The sequence below is a fragment of the Rattus norvegicus genome, chromosome 8 (assembly GCF_021556685.1).
Source record: "Rattus norvegicus strain SHRSP/BbbUtx chromosome 8, alternate assembly SHRSP_T2T, whole genome shotgun sequence".
NCBI lineage: Eukaryota > Metazoa > Chordata > Mammalia > Rodentia > Muridae > Rattus > Rattus norvegicus.
This window is the reverse complement of record NC_141541.1, coordinates 115181417-115199040: the sequence shown is the minus strand read 5'-3', so window position 1 is coordinate 115199040 and position 17624 is coordinate 115181417. Positions and strand designations below refer to the sequence as shown.

At 43.0% G+C, this 17624-nt stretch overlaps 1 pseudogene; it reads right to left on the bottom strand.

Moving 5' to 3' along the window:
* Positions 1–753: 753 nt before the first annotated feature.
* On the bottom strand, positions 754–12462 carry Timm8a1-ps1 (translocase of inner mitochondrial membrane 8A1, pseudogene 1; annotated as a pseudogene).
* Positions 12463–17624: the final 5162 nt, after the last annotated feature.

Genomic DNA, 17624 nt, shown 5'->3' with positions numbered 1-17624 from the left:
TTTCTTTAGGCACATCTGTGAATGTTTTGTATCCTCATATAAGAAGTAAGTTAACTTCTTCCTGTGGCTATCTGGTCGTAAGAATAATGTTCATGAGCTAGGTTCCTTTAAGACTAAAGCCCTTTGGATTCTCATGCTTCCTGTTCTACCTTGAGACCGTATTTTCAATTTGACACTTAAGTAAGTCACAGTATAGGGCAGAGGGACTACCTAAGAAGGTGGATTTTATGAGTCCTCCATAGGACTTTTTTTCAGCTCTAAGTCAAACTGTGAGAAAGCTCACAGTTCATCAGTGCCAGGGTATTTCCCCACTGCCAATTTTTCTGATATAAAGATCTCCCTTTAAAAAAAATCAGAAATAAACCCATATAAATCGAGATTCACCCTGCGTGGTCCCACTATTCAATTCTAGAAAGCAGTTCTTCTGTCCAAATTCTATAAAGTAGTTAAGGGACCTTGAGAAAGCGCCGTCCCATACACAGCAATACGCGTCTCATACTTCCATTTATCTAAATTTTTACCACATGGTTAGCTTAAAAAACACAACCAAATACATGTGACTCTCAACTCCCATACATAAAAATTGGTCTTTGTTCATTCTCGGGTGACAATGTGTCCCAAGGTGATGAAGAAAATTGGGAGTTTAATCCCCCCCATAGCCATTTCTTCAACTGCCTCATCAGCAGTTCTTCCCTCCTTGAACTACGTTTCCAAAGAGGTAATGCTGAGATCAGTCTGAGAAGACATCAGTCATCAGTCTGAGAAGACAGGTTTGGACTTCAGGGTCTGCTCCAGTCGATTTAAGATGAACTGGCTTGTATCAATGAAGCGTTCAACGCAGTTCACAAAACAGGCCTCAGCCCGACTGTCCAACTTAGGCCCAGGCTCATCCATGCACTTCTCCCAGCAAAGTTCCATCATCTGGTGCACCAGCTGCTGGAAGCGCTGCTTCTGCGTCTCCACCTCGATGAAATGCTGCAGGGTGCATGGCGCCCAAAGCCGAGCCCGAAGAGGACGAGGACTCCAACCCGGCACGACCACGCGGGTCGAAGCGAACACAGCCAAATGCAGGGATTTTAAAAACTATCTAATTTATCGGTATATACAGGCAGAGGGCAGTTGTGGAGTTGGTTCTATTCTTCCACCGTTACATGGGATCTAGGGGTTTGAACTAGAATCACCAGGCTTGTATCACAAGCACCCTTATCCAGCGAGCCATGTCCCTGGTTTGGATTTTTTTTTTTTTTTTTGAAACAGCAAGGGTCCCCTACTTCAGTCCAGGCTATCCAAGACCTCAAGCTGTCCTTGAATTCGTGACAATCCTCCTGCCTCAGTCTCCAGAGTACTGGCTTTAATGATGAGAGCTACCATACCCATCTCTCTAGGATGAGTTTAGAAGGAAGTACTTTTGTTTCTTTTCTTTCCCTCTCACCCTGCAGTAATGAGGGTTGAACTTAGGGCCCCAAGCATGCTAGGCAAGTGCCCTATCACTAAGCTAGAACAATAGCCCTGTTTTCTCTCTCAGTCAGGGTTTATTTGTTTGTGTGTTTGTTTTGCTTATATTTATTTTTTGAGACAAGATCTCATGTTGCCAAGACTGGCTTCAGCCTTGCTCTACAGCTGGAGCTGGCCTTGACTATCCAACCCTCCTTCCTCTCTTAGATAATAGGTATCCACCATTAAACCCTGAGACTCTGGGGAGTAGAAAAGGTATCTGTAGGTTGATGTCTTTATGCAGGTGAAGGCAGACACAAGATAAAAATGAGGCCTGCCATTCGGTGAGAAGGAAGGGAGGCAGGAACAAAGTTTTAGAAGGAAAGGGAGAGGCAGAAAGGACAGAGAAGCAACATGGAGGCAGAGGAAACGATCCTCGCCACGCATCTCTACAAAGATATAAGGTTGTTATGAATTTTTTTTTGACACCAAGAGAGTTTATTGTACACGAGTTACACTTGGCCACAAGAGAGAACAGAACTAGTCCAGAATGCCCAAGGTCCAGGGCAGAGGGCCAGCGGGACTATTTTGATTGTGAGGAAGGCAGTCATTTTCCCAGCTGATTTCGGCGAGGTGACATTCCGGGTCTACTGAGACTTATTACCGACAGCAGCATATAGTCCAACAACTTGTTCCCACGTCCCGGCCTTCAGCATCCCTTACTTCTGTTCCTGCAGGCTTCGTGGGTGCACAAGATGGTTTACTTGGACCTCTGTCTCATCTTCCTTCTCTTGGGCTTCAGCCTGCGCATTCTCTTCTTCTGCTACTTCGCTGTCATGGCACAGGAGTCTCTAGAAAAAAAGGAAAGAAATTGCTGTTAGTCCGCTGTGTTGAGAGTAAATGTGGAGGTCAGATGTTAATGGATTGTACTCGAAGTCGGAACAACAGCTAACACCCATGAATTTTTTTTTTAAAGATTTATTTATTTTATTTTTACGAATCCACTGTAGCTGTTTTCAGACACACCAGAGGAGGGCATCAGATCCCATTACAGAGGGTTGTGAGCTGTCATGTGGTTGCTGGGAATTTACCTTATCTAGGTGGGCGGTTTATATCTTTACCAATTGGTTGTGAGTTTATTGTGTGGATGTATTGTGGATTAAGAATTTAACATATAAATCTGATTATCGAGTTACAGTTTAGTGAGTCATGATTTCACTGGGTAGTTGGGAGTTTATACTTTAACTACCAGGGACGGTTGCTGGGAGTGTGGACAGAGTCTGGGGCAGAGAGCCGCGATAGGCCAGCCCCACGCTGGATTTCTAGAGCCCTGATTTTACCAGGTAGCTGGAACCAGAGAGTTCACAGCTAGTAGAGAGCTGCCAGATACTAACCAGAGATAAATTATAGATAGTTCCATGTGGCCCCACGGGTGCTGGAACTAACTCTAGGCACAGCACGGCAAGGTGGGTCTGAGAGTACTTGGGGGCATTGTGGCGCCACTGAGATAAAAGTACCCCGCATTGCCGTGTGGCGCTACATGTGCCGGCACTAGCACGGGATAAAAGGTTACCAAATTATTTAATATTTACCGCAACAGGTATCTTTTGATTTCTTCTTCTTTTTTTTTTTTTTTTTTCAGAGCTGGGGACCGAACCCAGGGCCTTGCGCTTCCTAGGCAAGCGCTCTACCACTGAGCTAAATCCCCAACCCCTGATTTCTTCTTAAGTCTCACTTCTCATTCCAAAAGTTTGGGTAGTTTTGTTTGTTTGTTTGTTTGTTTGTTTGTTTGTTGTTATTTGCTCTTTGTTTTGGTTTTGGGGTTTTGGCTTTTCAAGACAGGGTTTCTCTTTGTAGCTCTGGCTGTCCTGGAACTCATTCGGTAGACCAGGCTGGCCTCAGACTCACCTGCCTCTACTCCTGGGATTAAAGGCGTGTGCCAGCACTGCCAGGCTTTAACTATTCAATCCCTGATATTTTTTGTTGGTCTACTCTACCGGTGATGCATTCTTTTAACCTCATCATTATTATTTTCCGTTTTTCTCTTAAGTTTTTAAAGTTCCTTAGTTGATTATTAATATTCTCGAGCTTCCGGAATTTTTTTTTTTTTTTTTTTGGTTCTTTTTTTCGGAGCTGGGGACCGAACCCAGGGCCTTGCGCTTCCTAGGTAAGCGCTCTACCACTGAGCTAAATCCCCAGCCCCGAGCTTCCGGAATTTTTGAGACTGTCTTACATCCTTTACCACGTGAACCTCCACTACTGTCTCCCAAATTTTGGGGTTATAGGCATGCTGTACTATGTCTGGCCTTATTCTTTTAAATTTGCTGAATGTCTATGCCTTTAGCATCTCTATTGCTTTGCTGAAGTTGGCTTCATCATTCAGGTCTTTTTTTCTTATTTTTAAAGAACAAAAATACTGTTAGAAACTCTTTAAAACCTTTTGCCATTGTTTTCCAAAGTTACCAGATAGTTTGCACACCAATAGACTTGCCGAGGACCAGTCTTAACTTGGAGAGGGGTCCTGAGATAGCGGTGTTTGGGAGCAGCAGAAGAAACGACTCATCAAAATCAACGAAGGGGTACAAGCTGACAGCTGTGTTCTGCTTGAGATGCCTATCCAGACAAATGTCTAAATAGCTCAGCTCCTGCAGACCAAAGTTCAGTCTTATTTACATATCAACTAAATCATTACCTCAGTTTCCCTTTTGATAGTCCCATAAATCAACATTTTATGACCTTAGCCCCCTGATTCTTAGAAAAAGACAGCAAGTACATCTTTTTTTTTAAACAAAAGTATTCAAAGATCTGCCTGCCTTTGTATTCTCACAGGCTGGCTCATTAGCATTAGTGCAGCTGCCTTTGTTCTTTTAAGTCTGTGAGGTCCCTCATACAATTCATTATTGAATCCTTATATTTTGCATAGGTGGGAAATGATACATTCTTGAACTCATATTTTCAGAGTTATTTCCCACAGCCTTAAGGGCTGTCCTGAAGGTCATAGGATTTACCATTTTTGCTAAAGAACATTAGACACACCCTTGCCCCTCTGATTTGTATTGCTTCTAATTATCATGGAGTAATAACCTCAGCAAGGAGAACATTCCCTGATAACTTTGGCCCGGAGAGCATTCCTGAAGGAGGAACATAAAAGAAATTATGTACATTATTATGCAAACAAGCCCCACATGCACAGCAACAGTCAGCACTGGTGGAGCACTACTGGAGATCCATGTCCTGCTGGCTCTGCTCTAGGAATGGGAAACGTGTCGTGCTGTCCCTTCTACAGCCACGTAGGACTTGGCATAGACTGGTTGCAAACATGGAGAATTTTCACGAAAGAACGATGTGCTTACTGTAATTTGATATTTTACAAAAAGTTATTGCAAGGTCTGCAAGATAACTCAGTGGGTGTAGATGCCTGCTGCCAAACCTGATGATCTGAGTTTGATACTGGGGACCCACATGGTAAAAGTAGAGAACCAGACTCCCACAAGTTGTCTTCTGAACCTTGCTTGTGTACATCTCCAATAAATAATTTTAATGGTTACTATGACTTGTCCATAACACAAATTTTCTTTTACTATATATTATTACTGTGTGAATATGTATGGTGTTGGTGTTGGGGGCATGCACATGTGGAAGTCAGATTCCAAATTTTGGAGTCATTTCTCTCCTTCCATCTTTAAAAATATGTTTATTTATTATATGTAAGTACAGTGTAGCTGTCTTCAGACACACCAGAAGAGGGCATCAGATCTCATTACAGATGGTTGTGAGCCACCATGTTTTTGCTGGGAATTGAACTCAGGACCTCTGGAAGAGCAGTCAGTGCTCTTAACCACTGAGCCATCTCTCCAGCCCCTCTTTGACTTTCTTAAGTCTAATTTTGATAATTCAATCAATGTTTCTACCATTCTGACTCAGGTCCAACCTTGGTGACCTTAGGTCATACCCTTGCTAATTGTGTGAATCAGAAATACAAATGCTGTGGCACGTGTTTTCATTTTTTCCTGTATATTTCACAAGGCAGAGGGAGGACCTGCAGTGGAGGTGTGGTATTAAGCCTTTAAGTTTTTATGAACCAGCTGAGCTTTACCACAGCAATCATGGGGTGCAGGGGAGAAGTACCACATGATCAGGTTACTTGCCTTATCCTAAATCTTTGTTCTGATTCCATTCAGAACAGGTATTGATTCTTCATACATTAAAAAAAATGAAATCTTTAAAAATATTTTAAGTTAAAAAGCAAAGCAAATGAGTTGGAGAGATGGTGCAAAGGTTAAAAGCACTGACTACTCTTCCAGAGTCTCTGAGTTCAATTCCCAGCAACTACACGGTGGCTCACAACCATCCGGAATGGGAATCCAATGCCCTCTTCTGGTGTGTCTGAAGACAGTGACAGTGTACTCACATGCATAAAATAAATAAATATTTAAAAATAAACAAAACAACAAACAAAAAGAATGATAACAACAACAACAACAACAACAAAAACACAGCCAGGTAGTGGTGGCACACACCTCTAGTCCCATCACTCATGAGACAGAGACAGGCAGATTTCTGTTAGTTTGAGGCCAGCCTGGCTAGTTCCAGGACAGCTAAGGCTATTTGGAAATCTCATCTCAAAATTCCAAAGACAACTAATCAAACAAGAAGGAGGAGGAGGAAGAGGAGGAAGAGGAAGAGGAGGAGGAGGAGGAGGAGCAGGAGGAGGAGAAGGAGAAGATGAAGAAGAAGAAGAAGAAGAAGAAGAAGAAGAAGAAGAAGAAGAAGAAGAAGAAGAAGAAGAAGAAGAAGAAGAAGAAGAAGAAGAAAACAAAAATCACACCTTCTGTTGAATCTTCCATAAGTCTCCAGCTGATGACCCCAAACTCATTAAAATGTCTCTTGTCCCACTGGTGGCTGCTTATAATCTTTCCTCTTTTCTTTCAGCAACTGTGACTTGTGAGGCAAAGGCGGGGATAGCACCTGGTTTTAAGACCCCATGTTGGGGGCTGGGGATTTAGCTCAGTGGTAGAGCGCTTGCCTAGGAAGCGCAAGGCCCTGGGTTCGGTCCCCAGCTCCGAAAAAAAAAAAAAAGAACCAAAAAAAAAAAAAAAAAAAAGACCCCATGTTAAAAAGCTAAAATTGGGTAGCCACTTCCGATGCACTATGCCGTCCTGGTTGGGTCTTCTCGGTCTTCACTCAGAAAGGTCTGACTTGCCTGCACTTGCTTTCCGATGCTGGCCAGAGCCTACATATGTATTCTCTGGTCCTTCTGCTTTTTCCCCTTTTCTTTAGCAATCCTCTCTTGCCTATGTGTCTGACTCCATGCTGGCTTAATTCAAAGGACATGACTTTTTCTGTTTTATCTACTCCTGGCAACTGTCAATATTCACAGTTTAGAGTTTTCCTTTTAACTGCCAATAAAACTGCCCTTGAGCTTAAAAAAGAAAAAGAGAACAACAAAAGATCTGTGCAGAGAACTGTCAGTTTGATGATAGCAGGGTTGTGCGGTTTTCCTTTTGACCGGGTAGACCATATTCTACTTCTGTTTGGTCTTTGTTTCTCTCTCTCTCTCCTTACCTTTCTCCCCCATGCCCCCCTTTTTCTCGCTATTTCACTTGCAGCTCAGGCTGGCCTAGTACTCAACATATAACCTAGGCCCACCTCTTACTACGACCTGTTGTGAATTAATTCTAATTCTATTTAAATTAATTCAGCTCTCAAAATCACACAGAAACCTGCACTTCTGCCTGTAAGACACTGAGGGTCCTTGCCCCAGTTGGCTGTAATTGGTAAATAAAGTTTCATGGCTGGGCAGGGAGACAGAGGCAGGACTTTGAGGTTCCTGGACCAGGGAGGAACAGAATCACCATGCCAGGGAAACAGAGCTGCAGGAGAGAAGGCATACAACTATGGTTTGTGAGCCACACCATGTGGTTGCTGGGAATTGAACTCAAGAACTCAGTGTTCTTAATTGCTGAGTCATCTCACCAGGCCCCTCTAGGTTTTTTTTTTTTTTTTTTTTTTTTCTTTTTTTCGGAGCTGGGGACTGAACCCAGGGCCTTGCACTTGCTAGGCAAGCGCTCTACCGCTGAGCTAAATCCCCAACCCCTAGGTTTTTTTTTTTAAGATATACTGTGTGTGTGTGTGTGTGTGTGTGTGTGTGTGTGTGTGTGTGTGTGTGTGTGTGACTATATAGGTAAGAAGTTGGATCCCCCTAGAGCTGGAGTTGCAGATGGTTATAACCTGCCCAATGTGAGCACGGGGAATAGAACTTGGGTCTCTGTGAGAGCACTATGTACCAAGCCATCTCTTCACTGCTTATTTCCTTTGCTGAGATAGATTCTCACTACATAGCCCTACGTGGGCTGGAAATCACTATGTATATCAGTCTGACCTCACATTTGTAGTGGTCCTTCTGTGTCTGTCTCTGCCTCTTTTGAATGCTAGAGGATTGCATTGCAGATATTAGATCCCACTATGAACCCTTAGATTGTGTTATTTACTGAAAAAAAAAAAAGCTGTTTCTAGTGGTGTGGCTTAGCCCTTACCACATACCTTTGATCCCTCTGCCTGGAGTAAGAAAATGGCTTTAGTAAACACCTTTAATCCCAAACAATGAAGGTAAAGTTAATTTGTAGAAGGAAGCAGCCGTGTTTGAAAGTGATGTCTAAAAAAAAAAAAAAAAAGAAAGTGATGTCTAGAGGCCTAGAAGTCGTGGCAGTACAATGGAGGCTGACGTAAAGATTCTGCTCTGTGTATTTACAGGAGGGCTGCCCGCCCAGATGTGAGTTCGTTTGCTCTACTGATCCCATAGGAGAAAGCCTCTGTCTCCACCTGGAAACACCACTGAGAGCCATAGATGCCGGTGTCCACCTACTTTTCCAGCACATGGATTGCTAAAGCATGAACTATAGTTTCACGTCAGTGACTTTTGCATGAGAATAGCCCCCATTGACTTGTACATTTGAACAATTGTCCCCAGTTGGTGGAAATGTTTGGAAAGGATATAGCAGGTGTGGCCTTGTTGGAGAAGGTATGTCACTGGAGATGATCTCTGAAGTTTGAAGAGACTTACCCAATCCCAGTTAGCACTCTCTCTTCGATTCAAGATGTGAGCTCTCAGCTGCTCTGTCGCCATGGACTCTAAAACCTTAGAGCAAATTAAATTCTGCTTTCATAAGTTGAAAAAAAAAGAAAGTGATGTCTAATTGATGAGTCAGAGGAAGATTTGACAGAATAGGATATGCCCAACTCCCATGAGAAGAGAGAAGAAAGAGAAGCTACTCCAGGGGCAGTGCAGAGAAGAAAGAGGCAGCTTTACCAGGGGAGTTATACAGAGACAGGTTGCAGAGAGGGAACAAGCTAGAACACAGGTGAAGACAGAACAAGCCAGAGCATGGGTAGCCAGAAGAGAGACAGAATGAGACGGAGCTAGAAGATGAGAGCAAAAGTTAGTATGAGGCTATTAAGGTTCGTTCTCCCTGGCTATTGTAATGCTAAGTGCAGGCCCCAAAACCTGGAATCTGCACATAGAGTCAAGTGACTTTATCCCCAAGTTATTTCTGATTGGTCAATAAAGATGCCAACAGCCAATAGCTGGGCAGAGATATAAGTGGAGTGTAGATTTCCCAGGCTAGAGGAGAATGATGAGGAGGAAAAAAAAGGTGCAAGAGACAAAAGAGAAGCCACCATGAGTCTGGTGATCTATAAAAACATGGTATATGTACCATACCATTGACACATAGTCAGGGTTTTCTTTTTTTAAAGATTTATTTTATTTATATGAGTACACTGTTGCTGTCCTCAGACACACCAGAAGAGGGCATCAGATCTCATCACAGATGGCTGTGAGCCACCATGTGGTTGCTGGGATTTGAACTCAGGACCTCTGGAAGAGCAGTCAGTGCTCTTAACCGCTGAGCCATCTCTCCAGCCCATACTTGGGGTTTTCAATGGGCAACTGCTTTAGGTTCCAAAAAGACTGATTGTGTAATTACACATTATGATGGTTAGTATATGCTCAGCCCAAGGAGTGACACTATTAGGTGTGGCCCTGTTGGAGTAGGTGTGTCACTGTGGGTGTGGGCTAGAAGACCCTCATCCTAGCTGCCTGGAAGTCAGTATTCTGCTAGCAGCCTTCAGATGAAGATGTAGAACTCTCAGCTCCTTCTGGACCACGCCTGTCTGGATGCTGCCATGTTGATAATAATGGACTGAACCTCTAAACCTGTAAGCCAGCCCCAATTAAATGTGTCCTTTATAAGAGTTGCCTTAGTCATGGTGTCTCTTCACAGTAGTAAAACCCTAACTAAGACACACATTTATTGGAAATAATGGCAATTATGGGGTTACTTCCACAAATTAAAACTGATAGTGTTCCCGCATACATATCCAATAAGATGAAGCAAGTCTTTGCACATTATAATATAAAGTATGTTAATTGTATACCACACAATCCCACAGGACAAGCAGTTATAGGAAGAGCTGATCATACCTTAAAATAGATACTTATTAAACAAACAAAAAAAATACCTCCCCCAGGGACAGACTAAACAATGTGTTGTTAACTCTAAATTTTCTTACCGTTGGTGAAAAAGGAACAACAGCAGCTGAGAGACACTGGGTTATCAGAAAAAACTGAGGAACTGAGCCAACCACCATACTTTAAGGCTGTGTCAACATTAGAATTGAAACCTGCAATAGTTTTAAGATGGGGACATGATTATGCTTATTCATCTACAGGGAATGAAAAAGTATGGTTATCAACCAAACTTATAAAAACTAGATCCAACCAGGGATAACCTCTTATCACTTGAGACATGAATGTCTTCACAAAGCAGATAGAGTGGGTAATTCACAGACTGTCTCAGTTACTGATTTCTCCAGCATATGTGCATATCAACTTCAGAAGGACCAGCCCTAATGACCGATCACACAGAGACTGGATAAACCCAGAGACTAGACAACCAATGCTCCAATATTATGACACGTGTTGGAGACTGTCTAGATAGTCAGCTGTCTCCACCCAGTATTTAAATTCTGAAAGCTATGTCCCTACACTTCCTACATACTCAAATATGTATTCTTTCTTAAATCTCTGACAAGGTTAAAAGCCAGATAGTGATAGCCTCACAATTAAACCCAAGTTGTTTTACATTAAAGAAGATGTTCTAGATTCAAAAAGATGGTTTTTAGATGGTAACACAAGTTACAATCAAAGATGATTGAGGTACAAAACTGTAAACTCATTCAGATAGATGATACTTTATCTAAATTGCCAAACGTAATAGACTAGGTGTTAAATGTACATCCTACTTTATAACTTGCATAATTGATATAATTATATTCGATTTATATCTGAGGGGGAAAAGCCTTTTATTAGACTAAAAAGGAAAACTGTTGAGGTCTGTTCCTGCTGTCTATTGTAATGCTAAGTGCAGTTCCCCAAGACCTGGAGTCTGCACATAGACTCAAGTGACCCTGCTCCCAAGTTGTTTCTGATTGGTCAACAAAGATGCCAACAGCCAGTAGTTGGGCAGAAGAGACATAGGTGGGGTGTAGGTTTCCCAGGCTTGGAACTGGAGGAGAACACAAAGGAGAAGATGGTGTAGGAGGGAGAAAGAGAAGCCGCCATGAATCCATGGTGAGCCATAAAGACATGGTGGCTCTAAGAGCTGGCCAATCGAGTTAAGAGCAGCCCAGATGAAACATAGTAAGTAATAACTCAGGGTTACTGATAGGAAAGTAGATTCTAACAACAGAGAGGGTAGAATCTGCCCAGTTCTCTTGTTGTTAAATGCTTATTGTAAATATAAAGGTTGTGTGTGTGTTTTATCTGGGAACTAAGTGGTCAAAGGCGGGGTAGAAACCCTGGGTCAGAATTAAATAATTTCTGCAACGTTAAACCAAACAGAGCAATTCAGAAGAGGCTAAGAGAGAGAAGCTAGATTGAATCAGTCAGCTTGGAGAGGAGTTAGAGCCAGAACAACTGAGTTAAACCAGCCAACAGAGTTCAGAAAGAGCTAGAAAGGGTGAACTTGTTCAGCAGTTAGTCTCAGAGGCTGAAAACATTCTAGGCTTAGATTAGGTTGTATGGAGTCTAGAAGCTTCCAGGACTAGGCCAAGGTTAGACAAAAGCAGTAAGTTTCTGAGATGATGATTAAATCAGGAGAATAAAAGATGCTTGCTTTTACCGAATTGCAGCCATGAGCCATCTTTCTTGTTTTCTCGTGTTCTTCCTTTCTCTTCTCAGCCCTCAGCCTCTCCTTTGTCATCTGAGGTTCCTCATTTATGTGACATGGAGGGAATTTCTACTCTACCACCTTCCCCCAGAACATCATTACATCTTTTTTTTTTTTTTTTTTTTTTGGTTATTTTTCGGAGCTGGGGACCGAACCCAGGGCCTTGCGCTTCCTAGGCAAGCGCTCTACCGCTGAGCTAAATCCCCAACCCCACATCATTACATCTTTATTTTCCCTTCCAAGCATGCTTTTATTCATGCCTTCGGGTAAGACCTCCTCGTCCATTTCTTAAAATTAAAAGTGAATTATTCATCTTTATATATGTGTCTTCTACGCATGCACTTTCACAGGGCATGTTCACACGGGCATGCCTGGTACTCTCCAAAGTCAGAGGAGAGCATCAGCTCCCCTGGAACTGGAGTTCCGGTTGTAGATGGTTGTGAGCCACCGTACGGATGCTGGGTATCAAACCCAGGTCTTCCGCAAGAGCAACGAATGTTCTTGACTTCTAAGTTGTCTCTTCAGCCCCAAACTTCCTTATACTAAAAGGTTCTTCTTTAGCAAGAGTTTTTCCATTGCTCTACACCTCCAGCTTGTGCCAGAGAGCCTCTTTGCCCCATTTCCCATGGCCCATAGTTTGTAGCATCCTTCGAGAAATGACTTCACTTAGTATCACAATCCACGTGGGATCTGTCAGGCATGTCCCAGGTTCCAAGTGATCATCTGCCCCACTCACCTCATACCCAGTGCCTCCCAAGCCTGCCTCAATAATGGTATTTGCATAATTGCATGAATTCATGCTTGCTAAATATATTTCCTTTGTTTGTTTTGAGACAGGGTTTCCTTCCTGTAGTCCTGGATGTCCCGGAACTTGCTCTGTAGACCAGGTTTGCCTTGAATTCATAGAGATCTGCTTGCCTCAGAGAGATCTCTGCTGGGTAAGGGTGTGAACCAACACTGCCTGGCTATATAATTTAAATATATATATATTATATGAGTACACTGCAGCTGTCTTCAGACACATCAGAAGAATGCATCAGATGTTGTGAGCCACCATGTGGTTGCTGGGAATTGAGCTCAGGACTTCTGGAAGAGCGGTCAGTGCTCTTAACCACTGAGCCATCTCTCCAGCCCCCTAAATATATTTCTTGACCAATCTTCACCTGCTCTAGGTGTTGAGGATTTGTTTCTGGGGATCCCACAATCTTATGGGATAAGAGAAATAATGAGCAGATACGGAACATATCAGATACCTCACGTATGGTAGCCCGTGCCTGTAATCCCAGCACTTGGGAGGCAGAAGCAGGACAATTGGGAGTTCCTGGACAGCTTCCCCCTGCCCTTGCTTTCTTTTTTTCAGGGTTGTGGGTGGGAGCAAGATTTCAAGTATCTCAAACCCCAGAGGGGTGATGTTTTGTTTGTTTCCAGCCCTGGGTTACATAGGGAGACCCTGTCTCAAAAACAAAACAAATTTGACAGATGATAGAAGCCATCTAGGAAAAGATACGGCAAGCAAGTGAGCTTTCTGGAGACCGCACCGTCTTGCATGGCTGCGATGGGTGTACTCTGGAGAGGCATGGCCCCAGAGACTTTGTCCCAGGATTGCTTCCTGCTACTGGTGTGCCCTCTCATGATCGTCATTGCCATACCCCTCATTTATTTGGCGTGGTCTGAATGTACACCAGGAGACCCTCACTGCCTATAGCCTGGTGTGATTATTTCCTGGGTGACAGCCCGCTCTAGTGGGCAAGTTTCCTGTAGATCAATATGAAGATGTACTTTTACAGAATAATGATGTTTAGATGTATTATTGACCATAAAATCCCTCGTTTCATTCGAATAATTTTAGGAGGAAAGTTTAAGGAGATGGTTTTAGTTGTTTTGCCAGAAAGATATAATAAAGTTAGAATCAAGAATAGAATGGGCCCCCTCATAGACTAGTAAGTAAAGGCTGCATAGTAAGGAATGCAGTAAACTCTCATAAATTACACTAAGAAGAGAAAATAGGCTTGGGGCAGATTTGTGATCAAGGAAAAACATGTATATATGTATATATTGTATGTATAATATATATGACTATATGTCTGTCTAATATACGTACAATATGTCTATATGTCCATCTATATGTATGAGTATACAGACATATGTAGGAATATGTGTATGTTTTTAAGTACGCATGTGCACTTGTGAAATTGATGAAACAGGTGGTCAGGCCCCGCCAGAGTGCACATGTGTGGTGTGTGGTGTGTTGTGGTATGTGTGTGTGTGTGTGTGTGTGTGCTTCTGTGTGTTTGTGCACATGAACATGTGTGTGCGTGCATGACTTTCTATCTTTTTCTTTCTCACCTACCTCTTAAGAGTTAAAAGTTCAGAGTTTCTGGCTGCACACTCTCGCCAGCCCCAGTAGGTTAAGTTTTGTTCCGTTAGCAGTGCTGACCCCCTAAATCTTCTGCTGCCGTGTGCATGTGTGTGGGCTCCGTCGGTGACTGTTAGCACTGACTCCAATCATTGCCACCATACCTTGCCGCATTCCTGAGTTACCTGGATGTTGGGACTGGCTTTTGACAGATGGAATTATATACCGGAAGAGAGATTAAAATAGGGCGAGGTGATTGGTGATGGTGATGGTGGTGGTGATGTGACCGTGACTGGATAGCTGCCTCACTTATTTTTTCAGCAGTGTTTCAGATGGACCCCAGGAGCTCATGTATGCTGTTCAAGTAGTCTACCACTTAGTTCTCCTATCAGCCACCATATACAGTGCAACATGCTGCTTGGCTGCAGGTACGGTTCGGTGGTACAGTATTTGCCAAGCACAAAAGAAACTCCGAGATACATCTCTAGAGAGAGCAGGGAATAGGTACATACATGTAATCCCAGCAGACCCGGGTAGAAGCAGGAAGTTGAAGGTTATTCTTGAGTTCCAAGCCAACCTGAGATATATGACTCTCAAAATGAATCAACCGACCCAAGACAGCATATTGCTATGTTTTCCAGGCTGGTCTTAACCTCCGATTTATCCTTTCTCAGCCTCATGAATAGCTGGACCACTAAGCCATGCTTACCACTATGTTTAAGTATCTCCCTTTTGGGAGGCTTTTTTCCTCTTTCTTTCTTTTTCTCTTTTTTCTTTTCTCTTCTTTTTTTTTGAGAGAAGGTCTCCCATAGTCTAGTTTACCTTTGAACTTGTTATGCAGACTAAGCTGGCTTTGAATTCTTGACTCTTCTAGCTCCCAAATTTTGGGATTATAGGTTTGTACCAGTATGCCTAGCTCATCAGTTTTGGTTGTTATCATCATCATCATCATCATCATCATCGTCGTCGTCGTCATTGTCATTATTATTATTATAATTATTATTATTTTGTCTTTAGATGCGGTCTCATTAATTTACCCATACTAGCCTTGAGCTCTCTTTGTAGCCCAAGCCGAACTGGAGCTTCCAGTCTTCCTGCCTCAGCCTCCATAGCATTCGAAGCTTACCACTGGGTTGTAGGTTAGTCAGTTTTTCTATGCTGTCAAACTACCGAGGACTGCCAAATCCTCTGATCATTTATCAGTGCTGTCTGCACTGTTTCTTTAAAACTCTTTCTGTAGCTGGGTAGTAAGCACATCTTTGATCCCAGCCCTGAGAAGGCAGAGACAGGTGGATCTCTGAGTTTAAGGACAGCCTGGTCTACAGAGTGAGTCCTGGGATAGTCAAGGATACACAGAGAAACCCTGTCTCGAAAACCCAAACCCAGGGTTGGGGATTTAGCTCAGTGGTAGAGCGCTTGCCTAGCAAGTGCAAGGCCCTGGGTTCGGTCCCCAGCTCCGAAAAAAAGAAAATAAAAAAAAAAGAAAAGAAAACTCAAACCCAATCTAAACCAACCAACTAACCAAACATCAAAAAACAAAACCCCTTTTTGTAGCATGACATGGTGCTGCATGTCTTTAACCCCAGCACTATGGAGGGAGACGGAGAGAGAGGCAGGCAGACCTTTGCATTTGAGGCTAGCCTGGTCTAGTGAGTTGCAGGACAGTCAGAGTTATAGAGACCACGTCTTAAAACAAACAAATGAAAACCAACCAGCAAACAAAATAAGAGAGAAATGAAAATGGAGAATCATAACTGCTGAATGAAAACCAAGCTGATACAGAGTCTTAGGGTTTCTATTTCTGGGATGAAACACTATGTCCAAAAGAACTTGGAGGAGGAGGAAAGGGTTATAATTCCACCTCATTGTTCATCATGGAAAGAAGTCATGAAAGTAACCCAAACAGGGCAGAAATCAGAGGCATGGCGTACTGCTTACAGCTTGCTTTTTATGGCTTGCTTAACCTGCTCTTTTTCTTTTTCCCTTGAGACAGGGCTTCTCTGAGTGGCCCTGGATGTCCTGGAAGTCCCTTTGTGGACTAGTCTTATGAAACAACTATTTTCTCAATTGAGGTTTCCTTCTTTCAGATGACTGTAACTTGTTGACATCAAATTAGCCAGCATAGACAGATTTCCTTTTCTGTCCTCCACTTTTGTGATAGAGTCTTGCTATAGAAGCCAGGCTGGTCTCAAATTTACAGTCCAGTGTGGCTAGCCTCAAACTAGCGATCCTCCTCTCTCATCCTCTTGGGGTTAGAGGCATGAACCACTAACCCCAGCTCTGGAGACAGATTTCTGTTGGTCACATTTTATAAATTAAATTTCTCAAAAACATTTTGGACAGAGCGCTTTATTTGTTTTAGGACATGGTACATCCACACTCCACCCCTGTTGTAACCCTCCCGCTTTACTTTTCCCCCTTTTGGGTGGGATGGTCTATCCTTTTAACAACATTGATGTAAGAATTAAATGAGCAATGTCTGTAAGATGCATAAAGCTTTGCCCGGCGTGCCTTCTTCTTGGCATCTAGCACACTGCTCAGAGCGAGGGGGAATGTTATAGTCCCACTCTCATTCCAGGCCTTGACTGAATATTGAGATGGATTAAAAAATATCTCTCTTGGGCACCAATGGGAGGAGAAGCTCTTGGTCCTGCCAAGGCTGGACCCCCCAGAATAGCAGAATGTCAGGGTGGGGAGGTGGGAAGGGATGCGGGAATGGAGGGAAGATGGGAAGGGGATTTATGGACAGGAAACCGGGAAAGGGGATAACATTTGACATGTAATTTAAAAAATATTCAATAAAAAATAAAAATAAAAAATATCTCTCAGGAGACTATAATCTGGGTGATGTATGCAGCTAGGAAATAGGGCAGGAGTAGTCCTTAGGTTGGGGGGTGTGGCTCATAGGTAAGGTTGCTTTTCTAGCACACACAATGGCCCTAGGTTTAATCTCCAGCATGGAAAGCTAAAGGCTCCACTTTACAGGAAATAGACCACGTCTTGCTGGGCATGGTGGTGCAGATGGTGTATACCACTAGTCCCAACTACTTGAGGTAGAATTGCTTCAGTTCACAAGTTCCATACCAGCCTGGGCAATGTACTGACACCCCCCTCCCCACCAAAAAAAGACAATAAAACCCAAGAATGGGAATGCTGGATATTTGTTTTATTATTTTACTGGCTTCTTTTTTTTTTAAAGATTTATTTATTATATATAAGTACACTGTAGCTGTCTTCAGACACACCAGAAGAGGGCATCGGATCTCATTACAGATGGGTCTCAGCCATCATGTGGTTGCTGGGATTTGAACTCAGGACCTCAGGAAGAGCAGTCAGTGCTCTTAACCACTGAGCCATCTCTCCAGCCCTTTTACTGGCTTCTTTTTTTTTTTTTCTCGGAGCTGGGGACCGAACCCAGGGCCTTGCGCTTCCTAGGCAAGCGCTCTACCACTGAGCTAAATCCCCAACCCCATAGCTGGGGTTTTAAAGAAACCAAAACTCTCACTACATGGGATGGCTGTTGAAAAAATAATACAATTCTCTGTCACCTTGAAACGTGTTTTAGAGAGACAATGGCTTTGGCATTCAGAAGTGGGGATAGGCCA